General features: G+C 32.2%; 1 long non-coding RNA gene across 1 annotated transcript; it reads right to left on the bottom strand.

Annotated features, from left to right (window-relative positions):
• Nucleotides 1-5,461: 5,461 nt before the first annotated feature.
• Nucleotides 5,462-9,018, bottom strand: LOC127723655 (uncharacterized). The gene is made up of 3 exons (XR_007992173.1): nt 8,851-9,018; nt 7,370-7,675; nt 5,462-5,526 (listed from the first exon to the last, which is right to left on the bottom strand). It is a non-coding gene; the product is annotated as an uncharacterized LOC127723655 (long non-coding RNA).
• Between the last annotated feature and the right edge of the window lie 4,407 nt (nt 9,019-13,425).

The raw sequence follows: 13,425 nt of genomic DNA, 5'->3' as shown, positions 1-13,425 counted from the left end.
AATCCGAGAAAACATTAATTTCCATCCAATAATGCACTTGGTAAGACGACACTTCAAAAATGTTGAACGATATATTTTGATATAATACATTGTCACATGTAAATTTTTAAATAGTATTTGGTTGAAAAAAATCATTTTGTAGATCTATTTTTTGCTTTATTTTCATCAATTTCTAAAAATTGGGAGGGGGTGACAGAAGTTACATCGAAAGCTTTTAAAAACTGGTACTTTTTAATGACTGGAAATAGTTATAGTTTCAGTGTTCCGTTGGTAGTTATGATGCAATTTTTTATGCATGATCCCGATTATTATATCCGTATGGGTTGCTCACACAATTTTGTCATTATCACGGAACTATATACAACTGTCATATAAGTTGGCAGATAAGCTAGCTATAACCCGAAGTTTATCCCAACATTTTTGTCAGAAAATGCCAAGTACCAAGACAGGTATATGATAGTTGTTTTTCAATCGTTCTATTGGTTGATAGAGTTTGATATTGTCAGTTTGTGAACTTTCCTTTTCGAATTTACCATCGGTTTGGATTTATCGTATAAAGCTCATTCGATTCCTTATCCTTTTACTCATCGAGTATGCAACTTTTATTCACGTGTTCCTCCCTTTAATTTTTTTATTCCTCTCAATCCACCATTTTGACCGACATACTTTCCTCTGAACAAGATATAATGTATTAAACTCGCGTGTTACTTTCTCATATACATAAAATTCTTGTTATCATGGGAACTTATTGATGCAAAAAGGTTGACATGCGCTACGTTTGCATTTGATTGTTTTGATGAAGAAGCCAATGTCCATAATGTTCATAAAAAGGGCCGTCAAACGTCAGAGAAATCTCGGACTAACATTACAAATGCTTTTTGTTTTTCTGCATGTGGTTTAAGGTAGAATGAAATCCGAATTAATGTTTTGGCCAGTCTCTTTGACCGTTCTGATTGGCAATTCGTCCAAGTTGTGCTTTTAAAACATATTTACCTTGCAAATACGCTGATGTCATTGAGTGCAAAATAGCATTCTTTATTTCTTCACATACATGTATAAATATTAACTATGGCATTTTATGAAAAATGTTTTTTTTTAGAACATGTATTTGTAATATTAACAGTTTTGTCGTGATAAAATATATATCAGTTAAAAAAGATATCATGAATTTCTGCGTACCCGGAGTAATTCCTGATTTGATGTCGTATGTTAACCTGTCAAAGTTTAACTTGATGGTTGAGAAGCTTGAGTACCTTGATAACACGAAAACAGTAGAAAACTTACCCAAAAACACGAAAAGAGGTTTTTACTACCCGAAAACTGTATTTTTATGATCTTTTTTAAGAAAAAATTACCTTCACAAATATGTTTTTTACGATTTGTTTTTACGTTTCTTGTATATTAATATGAAGAACGTAATTACACATAGTTGTCTACCTTAGTTATGTTAGTGTAAACAATATTTCTTAATGAATTATACAAATGACAATTTAAATTTCCATTCACAAATAGAATTCAGAAACAAGCAACACGTGCTTTTATTAATCTGTCTACCTTTTGCATCTAGGTACTCGCATCACTAGTTATGTAAGATTATCGATCGATAGGTATGAGACTATCAATTATTATCAAGAACTTGTGGTATTTACATAACTGGTAACGTTTACCTATTATGGTTTTTTATGGCACTTATTTATATTATATGACATTAAATGCATTTATTTTGTACAAAGGTTCTTTTATAGAATATTTGTTTCAAAGATATTGTTATGTGTGGGTCTTGTTTTTTTATTTACTCATTTAAAGCCTTTAAATTTTTTGAAAATCAAATCCATTTTTTTATGTCACGACTGGAAATAACAGTGCGAGTACTTATAGTAGTAATTTATCTAGATAACACTGTGGAAACATACTATATTCTTATCTCATGATTGTACATTATAAGTATTTGTTTATATTACCGTATGATATGCACAATACACCGAGTCAATTGCACAGCTTCCAGATTGTATTATTTTAAAGAAGAAATGTTAAATAACTATACATAATTTTTTTAAAAATCAATTGAATGCTTAGATCAAAAATAAATAAACGCCATTCCCTTAACAGTTTTTTGTCAAATGATTGTTAGCATTCATCAAATATTTTTCCTGTAATGATACTGATTACGTTATACATGTCACCAGTGGTGGTCTTAGGACACAGATTCATTTGGCCATTTAATTGCAATTATACGGCAATTTTTGTCAACATTATATGTTAGCATATGTGATGGAAAAATAAATTAACACTTGTGGAAAGAGGTATAACAAAGATCCCCTGTATACATGATTGCATTTGTTTCATTCACATATTAAATTTGTCAAATGCTTCTAGAATTCAGATATTGACTGTATGAATATCGTATACTTTTTTCAAACAACTTACAACGTGTTACAATAAAATAAAATTGGAATTCGTTTCTACATTTTGCTGTTTTGAAGTCATTTTGATACAAAATTATAAATCAAAATGTTTTCTGCAAGCATTTAGGACTTGATCAACTGTTTAGAATTAGCCATTACATTTTAAGATTCTCAAAGTGCACATATGGAGCCGTGAAACTGTTACATTAACTAAAGATTGACATATCGTTTGAAATTGTCCTAAATTGTGAATTAAATTTAAGTGATATTGGCACTGCCTGTTCGATTTTAAAGTAAAATCAATCTTTAATATGAAATCACAGTACAAACGCATGCACTCATACAATCGATATACGGTCTTCAAAAATAATGAGGTGTCTATACTGTATATGTCAAGATCTAAACCGAGTATTAAAATTTAAAGTTTAGTTCTCAATTCAATTACGTTGAGATTATTTTAAAGTATAGATATACAGGTAGATCAACTCGCCCTTACGGAGTAAATGGAATGACCTCTAGTTTTGGTGGGGTTTGTGTTGCTCAGTCATAAAATTTCTTTTCGGCGTATTTTTGTTTTGCCATGGTGTTGTCATTTTCTCTTCGTTTTGTGAGTTTTTAAATATCCTAAAAGACGGAACATATAAATTGGCTCAGTTCAGTGGATAGTTATGATAAAGCTTACAAAAAAGGTTAGCCAGGAACAAATTGATTCTTAGCCCCAAATTCCATCGCCCCTGAATTTTATCCGGCACTTTTCCAATATCTAAATTCAGGCAAACCAAGCAGTGTTTCCGGTGGACTTTGATTTTTCAATATTACAAAAATTCAACGCGTGTTGATCTTTTGTGTAAAGGTGCTGACTCACTGAATGTACTGAATAACTACTTATTTTTATCTTAAAAATTAGTAAAATATAAACTTTGGCTCCAGCCTCACCCGCTTATGTACATGTAACCACTCCCAATGAACCACTACTGATTAAGCTACACTAACTAAAATAGGCTTCTGTAATTTACCTCTTCAGTTTGAGTATTTCATTAAGACAAATAAAACAATTGGCAATACACACATTGTATAAAATACCTGAATTTAACATGCTACTCAGTAGGACCATGGCATGATTAAGAAAATAGATGAAGTCTACCTTATAAAATTAGAACTATTTATGAATTATCAAAGAACAAAAAAGACAATGTTGAAAATAAAAAAGGTATACCCTGTGAATATAAGAGGAAAAGGACAGCCAATGCATACTGTTTTTACAAGCAATGGTCACGTGAGGTTATATATATATAGTCACATAAAATTCTCCAGTCATGTATTGGATAAAAGTGCCTGTACACATCACATCTGACCGAAATGAGTATAAACATTGAATGCATTATCCAGTCTTCATAAAGTTCAAAACACATCCAACATTTTTACAGCTGTCCCTTTCGACCCCCTGTGCCTACATAACCTAGTCAATTGATAAACTGTTAAATATGTCATCGTCTTAAATGTGGCTGAAATATTTGACACTCGACGTAAGTAAGCGACGAAGGTAAACTGAACGTATGTTCTAGTAGTAAACAGGGAGATGGAAAGCTGTATGATTTATTCGCCAGCAATCAGATCTGTGGGTCATCCGAGTTAACAGTACGTCATAACTTTGATTTATGTGTTTTATTACGTTATAAATTCCTACCACTAAAATAAAATAGAATGATATTGTTGTATTTGTTTTTAACGAAAATGGTACATCTTCTTCGAAAACTTACTCCCTTTAGACATATTCATTTCAAACTATATAATCGTGATAACATTTAAGGCATACGGAAATATTTTATTACAATAGACAAATCATATAATGAACTTATTTATATGATTTTGATTTATTTCATTTAAATTTATGTCAATTGATACTACAAATTTACTTAATACGAGAACAAAACTGATGGTATATGCAAATATGATTTTTTTTATTGTTAGATCCGTTTGCTTGAATCCAAATTATCAAACATATATGTGAAATAAGGTAACAATTACATTACAACGGCAAAATGAGCAAAACAGGTAAAGAAGCCATATTAACATTTTTTTTTGTTCAGTTATTCTGTTTCTGCCAGTTGTGCATTTATCAAAGAGACTGATATAAAGCCAGAGCTAACAAAACTTACAAAAGAAAAAATTCATTGTCTAACCAAGTTTTCTCTGTTCGTCATTTTTATGAAAAATTACAACTTCTTTATCGTACTAATATAAGTTGTAAAAAAGAGGCGAAAGATACCAAAGGGATATTCAAACTCATAAGTCGAAACAAACTTACAACGCCATGACTCAAAACGAAACAGACGAACAGACAAACAACAGTGCAAAAACCACAACAAAGAAAACTAAAGACTAAGCAACACGAATCCCATCAAAAACTTAGGGTGATCTCAGGTGCTCCGGAAGGGTAAGCAGATCCTGCTTCACATGTGTCACCCTTCGTGTTGCTCATGTTAGTACAAACCCGGTAATAAGTCAAATTCGGTAGGTCACATTCGATAAAAGGGGACGGGATTGTAGTTACGACATTAGAACATCTCCTCTATCATCTATGAAACGGATGTTTCAGAACGGTCAACCAACTCATGATTGTGTCCGTAAAACGTAGGAAGGGATGATGTCAACTTCAATACTTTGAACACTTGGTTTAATAGCCTCCTTGTGAGCAGCAACCCTCTATCAAGGAAATCATGATAGGAAGTACAAGCCCTGGAATATCTTATTAACAGGGAGATATATACTCCGTATGCAGGCGTTGTTGGAATATTGCTTCATAGAAATGGCAAGTTCACAATTGGGAAGCTGAAATCATCTCTTTTGTCATAAAGTTTAGTTTTCAACCTACCCTCATTGTCAATTTGTAGATGTAAGTCAAGATATGAGGCAGACTTAACTGTATTTTCTATCTCAAGTTCGATGGATAGATGCGTTCAACATAGTCACCAAATTTTGGATTATTTAATGAGAGAACGTCATCTGTAATTCGATGTTCCTAATGAATTTGATTAAATATTATTTTCTTACCTATGCATTGGAATCGTTGTACATTTCTGCTCAGAATGAACTTGATCTTTTGGTACACATGTGTAATCTGTAATTGTGAGTATTATTCCAATCTTTAAAGTAATTTATCAATGCTTTATAAGCGTATTGACTTAAATGGTATGTGTACATGTACGATATGTTTTCATCAGGATCGATAATTGGTTATTCCCTTTTTGTTTGATGTTTTTTCTTTGAGGTTTGAAATATGGGCAAATAGGGCCAGGGCTAGAAACCTTCAGTCTTAATATTGAAAAGGAACTACAATGTATAATGATGTTTTATATTATTTATATTTAAATCATAAAAATCATACGACTTTGTTACAAGTCAATACTGATTGTGACTTATGTCCGTGGTTTCAGTGAAAATCTTAAGTATATCGGAATGCAAGTATTTCCACGAACAATGTTATACTGTTACACAACTGTACAAGGTCGCTGGGATAGTTGTGCGCACACAAACATTTTACCCTCGAGATTTTCGTTATGTGACTACACAAGCCAGGATCCAATAGTCAATGGGTTATGTTTGGTCGCTGTCTTTTGTAAAGTAAAATCAGGCCTTTTTTTCTCTCATAAATTATTTCACGTTTTGCTTTCATGTGGCTTTTAAAGCTTACTTAATGGTATGATTGGTTAAACTCGTTGTTAAAGGCCATATTATTGCATACATCTTTGCTTGATATTTGTCTCATGTGTAGTCATAACACATCTTAGTGTTTATACTAATTGAATAGCCATGCAATTTGATATAATAGAATAAAAAAGAGGCAAAAGAAACCAGAGGGACATTCAAACTCATAAGTCGAAAATAAACTAACAACGCCATGGCTAAAAAAAGAAAAAGACCGACAGACAAAACACAACATAGAAAACTAAAGACTGAGCAACACGAACCCCACCAAAAACTGGGGGTGATCTCAGGTGCTCTGGAAGGGTAAGCAGATAATACTCTACATGTAGCACCCGTCGTGTTGTTCGTGTTAGTACAAACCCGGTAATAAGTCAAATTCGGTAGGTCATATTCGAGAAAAGGGGGACGGGATTGTAGTTACGACATTAGGAACATATCCACTATCATCTATGAAACGGATATTCAATAACGGTCAACCAACTCATGATGGTGTCCGTAAAACTTCCGAAGAGATGATTTCAATCCCACTTGGAACTCCTGGTTTAATAGCTTCCTTATGAGTAGAAACCCTCTATCAAGGAAATTATGATAGGAAATACAAGCCCTGGAAAATCGTATCAACTGGGAGATATGTACTCCATATGCATGCGCTGCTGGAATGTTGCTACATAGAAATGGAAAGTTCATAATTGGGAAGCTGAAATCATCTCTTTTGTCGTAAAGTTAAGTTTTCAGCCGACCCTAATTGTCAATTCCTAGATGTAAGTCAAAATATGAGGCAGATTTAACTGTATCTGTTGTATCCTTTATCTCAAGTTCGATGGGATAGATGATTTCAACATAGTCACCAAACTTTGAATTATTTAGTGAGAGAACATCATCTTTATAGCGGAAAGTAAAGTTAAAGGATACTGCTGACTTCTTTTTCTTCTTCCTAAGAAGTTCCTATATGAAGTCAGCCTCATATGAATAAAGGAACAAGTCGGCATGAAGAGTGGCACAGTTTGTTCCCATTGGAATGCCGATTGTTTTTTTTTAATTTTTTGCTGGAATCGGAGTGATTTTTTTACAAAGTAGGATTTATACCTCCCTAAGATAAGATACTTGTATCTACGTTGGTTTTTATTTTTTGAAACAAAGTAGGACCAACTCTTTCAATTTGTCTTTTAGTTTGGAATGGGAAATACATGTGTAAAGTGTAGAAAAGTCAAATGTTTTAATACTATTGCAAGACGAAAGAGTCTTAATAAAAATACCTTCGGAAAAAATGAAACTGTTGTTTTTGCAGTGTATTCGATGACACGAACAGTCTTCTGTCCATGGAGAACACGTGCAATTATTTTGAGGATTATGAATGAATGCATATCCTTTTCTATAATCACATCTACATTTAATGTCTTCTTTGTTTGATCCGTTGTTCACTACGATTTGACCCTCTTCACTGCATACAGATTTTTGGTATGGACATTTAAAGTCCACGTACGACCAAGAAACTTTCGGTGCAAAATATCCATCAGAACATGTCGCTGCATGAGGTTTACCACTCAGAACGCCGTGGTATCCTAAATCATATATTTGTGTTATATTTAAGTTATTTTTCCACATTAAGGGAACATTAGTGTTGTTAATATTCATCACGAGGACACTGAAACTATGGGCAAGTAATTTACGAAAATGTCATCTGAATTATTTATTGATTTTTTCTGTTTCATAGTATATGGCCTAAATATAGATATTAGTAACTGTTTGATAAACACCAGTGCAATAACAGCCCAACAACCCAAAAAAATATATTTAATAAAAGTATTGCCATGTGGTTGCTTTCTCCTTAACGTATATTAAAAAACGTTTTGTTAAGATATAAATTAAATATGCAATCAAAATGCTATGTAGAAGTACCGGTAGATTGATTTTGTCAAGAAATAAGGGCAGCTACTATTTTAAGGATGCAAAGTGAAAAAGCATTTGTTTTTGTCATACATTCGGGAAGTTAGGTATTTTCTAACCAGTTTTTTTGTGTGTTTTCTGGGCATACGTGATGGATTTATAACAAAACCACCCTGATACCAATATGTAACGATTGAGATAAAATAGATACAATGTCACTCAATATTACTTAAAATATTTTAAATGAAAATTGAATAAACAATTGTCGTCTTCAGTCTATTTACTGACAGCTGCCATAGCGGACTCGTCATTGTCATTCAAAGTGCCAAGCTTTCTTCAACTCAAACAAATTCATTACTTGCTGTTGCGCCAACTTCACATAGTCGTGTATATTCCAAAAATGTTTAGAAATAAAGAGGAAGATGGAACCATTGTTTACTCTACTCTGTCTGTCACTCAAACCATTGATTGACCCTATTCGGTCTGTGAGGAAAAGTAAAATAAAACAATAATCTTCATTCTAATCGATGGCAATCTGTTTGAATACAGATACTTCAACCATTTAAAAAAGTTTACGAAGTCCTAGTGTTTTTTTCGTAACGATACACACCTTACACAATTTGAAAAAAATTAACGAAACAGAAAGTAGATCCGGGCGGTTCTCAGATCATTGTAAGTAAAGCATGAACACAGGATCTGTATTTTAAACAGATTGTTTAAATATGTTCTTTGTATCTTCAAATTGAATGCATTAAAAAGTATTCTCTGATGGAGAGTTGTTTCATTGGCAGTTATACGTCATCGTCTTATTTTTATAATTATTTCACAGAAATAGTTATCACTGTATTACCTTGTGGATAATCATCAGGCCGAAATCATTTTTCACTGATTTTCTTCGTGTTTATATCATACAAACAGTGGTAAAACTCCTGATTATCACATTTTTGTGTCGTTGCTCTCAACATCCAGTGGGACTTATGAGGACAAATAAAGTCATACTCATATTTTGTAGCACTTACGATGATAAGGCTCTAAAATATAAAGTGCTGATAAAAAATTAGATGAGAATATGTGATTCAGTATATTAAACATAAAAACACTTTTCATACTGGTTGCTGTTTTCAATCTACGTTCGGACAACATTCATCAATACTTAATTTACAAAAGTATGTCTTGAACATGGAGAAAGGAAGATAATACTCATATGACAAAACGCGGGTACATTTGACCAAAACCAAATTGACAACCAAAAATCCAAATGAAAATATATCCGACGAGAAGACGACACATCCTTTCGTTCATGCCTTGCTTTAAGACATCGAAGCCTCCAGTTTGTTTCTTGAACTAAAATACTTTTACAATCCTTTGAATACTAATTTTGACTTAATTATTTAAACTCTATTTTTCATTACTACAACTTGTTTTACCGCGGAACATCGGATAATAGTGTTTGTTTAAAACTTTGATCATCCTTTTAAATGATTTGCTTTCAAAGTCCAGTCGATGATATTAGTTGCTTAAAATGGTTACGTTTGACTGGCCATTGATATATTCAACGACCTACCGCACTCAAGATATCAAAATAAGATTCTCATTTTCTAAGTTATATAAATTAAACATGGGAAAAATGCTCAAAATAAAAAAAAGTTTACCATTGTGTAATTTTCATTGATTTGAAGAAGAGGAAACAATACTTACAGCATTGAGTACTGATACAAACAGATTCATCCTACTTTAAATCAGGACCAATTCGAATGACATCTTATTCTGGTGTTCTGGCTAATAATAAAAGAATGAATAAACTAAATAAGATAAATGTAGGACTATCAAAAGTACTATTACACATGCATCGAATAATTAGTTGATTATTTTTTGTTTTTGTTTTTGTTTTGTTTGTTCGTTTTTTTGGGGGGAGTGGAAGGTGGGGATGGTGGACGGGATCAATTTATTACTGACTATTGTTTGATTATTCAACATAAAATTGCAAAGTATCAAACATTATAACCAAACGGAAATGTTAAACGATTAATTAAATGATATATAAGTCAATCGAAATCCAAAGAATTAGATTGACCAATATTAAACCCAGAAATGTCAGGATTGTTAAGGTAAGCAATTCAAATGTAAAGTACATAATGAATAGGCCCCTCCTTACATTATATATATATGTGTGTGTGTGTGTTTAAAACTAAAGGGCGAAGGTGTGAATTTGGCACTATTTGATCACTTGATTTGAAAAGTATTTCAATTCTTCCAAAGAACATCATTCAGATTTTCGAAAGAAAACAGTCAGTCATATGTAATTTTTTTTTTATTTTAATTGTGTCCTTCTAGGTACAGTCTTTGATTTTATTCCAGATAGTATTATCATGATTATTTACTGTAAATTTTGAAATGCATGTATTTATTGCGATTTTTTAATAAAGAATAATCCAGATTAAATATTACGAGTTCAGAAAAGAGACGAAAAATTCATCAGGGACATTGAAACTTGACAATGCAATGCCAAAAAACATCAAAAGGCAAACAACAGTACCCAAAACGAAAAAAAAAAGAAAGACAACCCCACCAAAAAACCGGGGGAGGGGATATCAGCTGCGTCAGAAGGGTAAACAGATCCTGCACCACGTGTTGCACCCATCCTGTTGCTCATGTAAGTACAAACCCGATGATAATGGCTTCATAGTTCCTTTTTCTAACACATTTAAGTTTCCAATCGAATAAAAAAAAACGTTGGATTCATATTTCAACATTCATTAGTTACAAATATTTAGATCCTTTGTGGTTTAAGAAGCTCTCAGATAATTGTAATGGGTTTTAGAATTTCAAATATTTTAGTCTCGAGCATAACTAGATATTAACTGTCGAATTGCACATCTGGTGCAGTAAAATTGGTAACAAGTCAGGAGCCTCTGGTCTTTGTTAGTCTAGTATGTTTTTTAATTTTAGTTCATTTATATGTTTTGGAGTTTAGTGTGACGTCCATTTTCACTGAACTAGCACATAATTTTAGTTAGGGGCCAGCTGAGGACCACCTCCGGGTGCGGGATTTTCGCGCTGCATTAAAGACCCATTGGTGGCCTTCGGCTGTTGTCTGCTCTTTGGTCGGGTTGTTGTCTCTTTGATATATTCCCCATTTCCATTCTCAATTTTACCGTTAATATTTTATTTTTGTAAATACAATTGAACTATAGTCATCAGTCATACAAGTAAGATGTTTAACTAGCTGGCAAATCAGGTTTGGTATAGTAAAGCTTTGGTTATGATAGTTTCGATGGGCTTTCTTCATTTTGAATTTACCTTGAGTTAGTTGTTTTTGTTATTACATTTTTTATACGATTGTAAATTCACTACATAATAACAGATTCGACATGTGGCATGTTTATCGTGTATAAACATGTTCAATGAAAGGTATTCGATGTTGTTAAATGCTCTTCTTTGATAGTTTTTAAAATTAAAATGACGTTTTCGTTGAATTCCAATTATTAACTATAAATGTCTTTTTAGACTTGCCACCACAAAATCGAACATATAAAATAAGAACATGCATAATAAAAGTCCCCTTTATGACAATATAGTATATAAACAATGCGGTGACATCTAAAGTGAAGATTTACCACTTTTTGAATCTCTCAGGTTTTATTTTTTGAACAAAATGTCAAAACCTATTCTAGCTACTTCATGAAAACAAAGAGTTAAATTCTATAAATAAGTATTTTGTCTTACCTGTCTTTGATTATAAGAAAAGGAAGTGAATAGAATCAGTGTAATGTCATAACTAATCGATTTAAAAATAAACAAAACGTATTTATGTCAACTCAAATTTCACTTCAGTCTAAATATACCTCTACAAAATTATTAATACATTATCTGGTCACACATCTGATACAACAACCTATATCAGACTTTTTTAACATTCACCAGGTCCTTTCTTTGCCATAAGTATGCATGTGACTACAAAAAGGGGGTATTTGCTATAATATTGCTTTGAGGGATGGAATTTTTGGATTATATTTCTATCTTGAACAGTTTGAATTAATCAAACATTTGTTTATATTCATGTTTATAGGATCACTCCCTATCTTTGAAGTTGTTGGTTATGCACATAATTTTATTGTTCTCCATTTGTTAACCTATTTCGTTTGCAATGCTACTTTTTTTTCCAAATTCGTTTGTCTCCCTCTTTGTTCATATCTGTCATCATTTCAAAAACTTCGAAATCTTCTTTTTTTATATATGACAAATTCAAAAAAGGAGAAGACCATAAAAACGTACAAAACCTCATGTTGACTACATCCACCGATTAACTTCCGAGTCTGGATAGACGTTTCTAAACTCATACGATACTCAGCAGTTTGCAGCTGCATCTCAGACTTTTTAAACGTCATCGGTCTCTGAGTATAAAGTTAAACAGTCAGGGTTTTGTCAAAGAATGTCTCGTCCTTTTACTCAAAAATTACATCGGACCTCATAGATAAATATTCAGCGTGAAATTCACAAATACAAAATGATGGTCTAACGTTTTGTATCATGTTATTTACTGTTGATGTTTTCCTTTTATTCATCTTTGAAGATTGTGTGCCACAATATTTGATTGTTACTTTTGCACTTTATCGGGATAGCGTGTGTATGTAAAAAAAGAGTTACTATATACTGTATTCTTATTTTACTATCAATCACAGAAACTGTTTGTTCATGTCTTTGTTATATTGAAATGAAATTCTTGACGTTTGTTTTGTTTGCTTGTTTTTATTTTTTTAATTCAAGACAATTTTGGCTACTAGATCATGTAGATCGGAATTAGTTTGTCATGTTAACCAATTTGTCTGTATGGGTTGCTCATACTATTGTTGTCAATATAACTAAACTATAGTCATCTATCTACAACTAAGAAGTTTACCCAGCTACCAAATCAGTCTAACCCACCATTTTCTTAGAGAGTATTCCTGTACTTAGTAAGTAAATATGTTTTCCAACATTCCTTTTTTGGTATAGTCGAGCGATTGTTTATGTCAGTTTTGATGGACTTTCTTCATTTTGAATTTACCGTGAGTTCGGTGTTTTTGTTATTACATTTTTGATGATATCATTAATTGAGTACATAATAACAGATTCGAAATGTGGCATGTTTATCGTGTTTAAACATGTTCAATAAAAGGTATTCGATGTTGTTAAATGCTCTTCTTTAATAGTTTTGAAAATTTAAATGACGCTATCATTAAATTCCAATTATTAATTATAAATATCTCTACAAACTTGCAAATTCAAATTCGAACATATAAGTACATGCATAATAAAAGTCCCTAATATGACAATACGGTATGTGACCTTTTACGAAAGATAAAAAATGCATTGCAATCTAAAATGAAGAAGTACAACTTTTTAAATCTCTCAGGTTTGATTTTTTGAACCAAATGTCATAACG

This window comes from Mytilus californianus, unplaced genomic scaffold (assembly GCF_021869535.1).
Source record: "Mytilus californianus isolate M0D057914Y unplaced genomic scaffold, xbMytCali1.0.p SCAF_13, whole genome shotgun sequence".
Taxonomy (NCBI): domain Eukaryota; kingdom Metazoa; phylum Mollusca; class Bivalvia; order Mytilida; family Mytilidae; genus Mytilus; species Mytilus californianus.
Note: the sequence above shows the minus strand (reverse complement) of the source record. Positions and strands in the feature narration are given on the sequence as shown.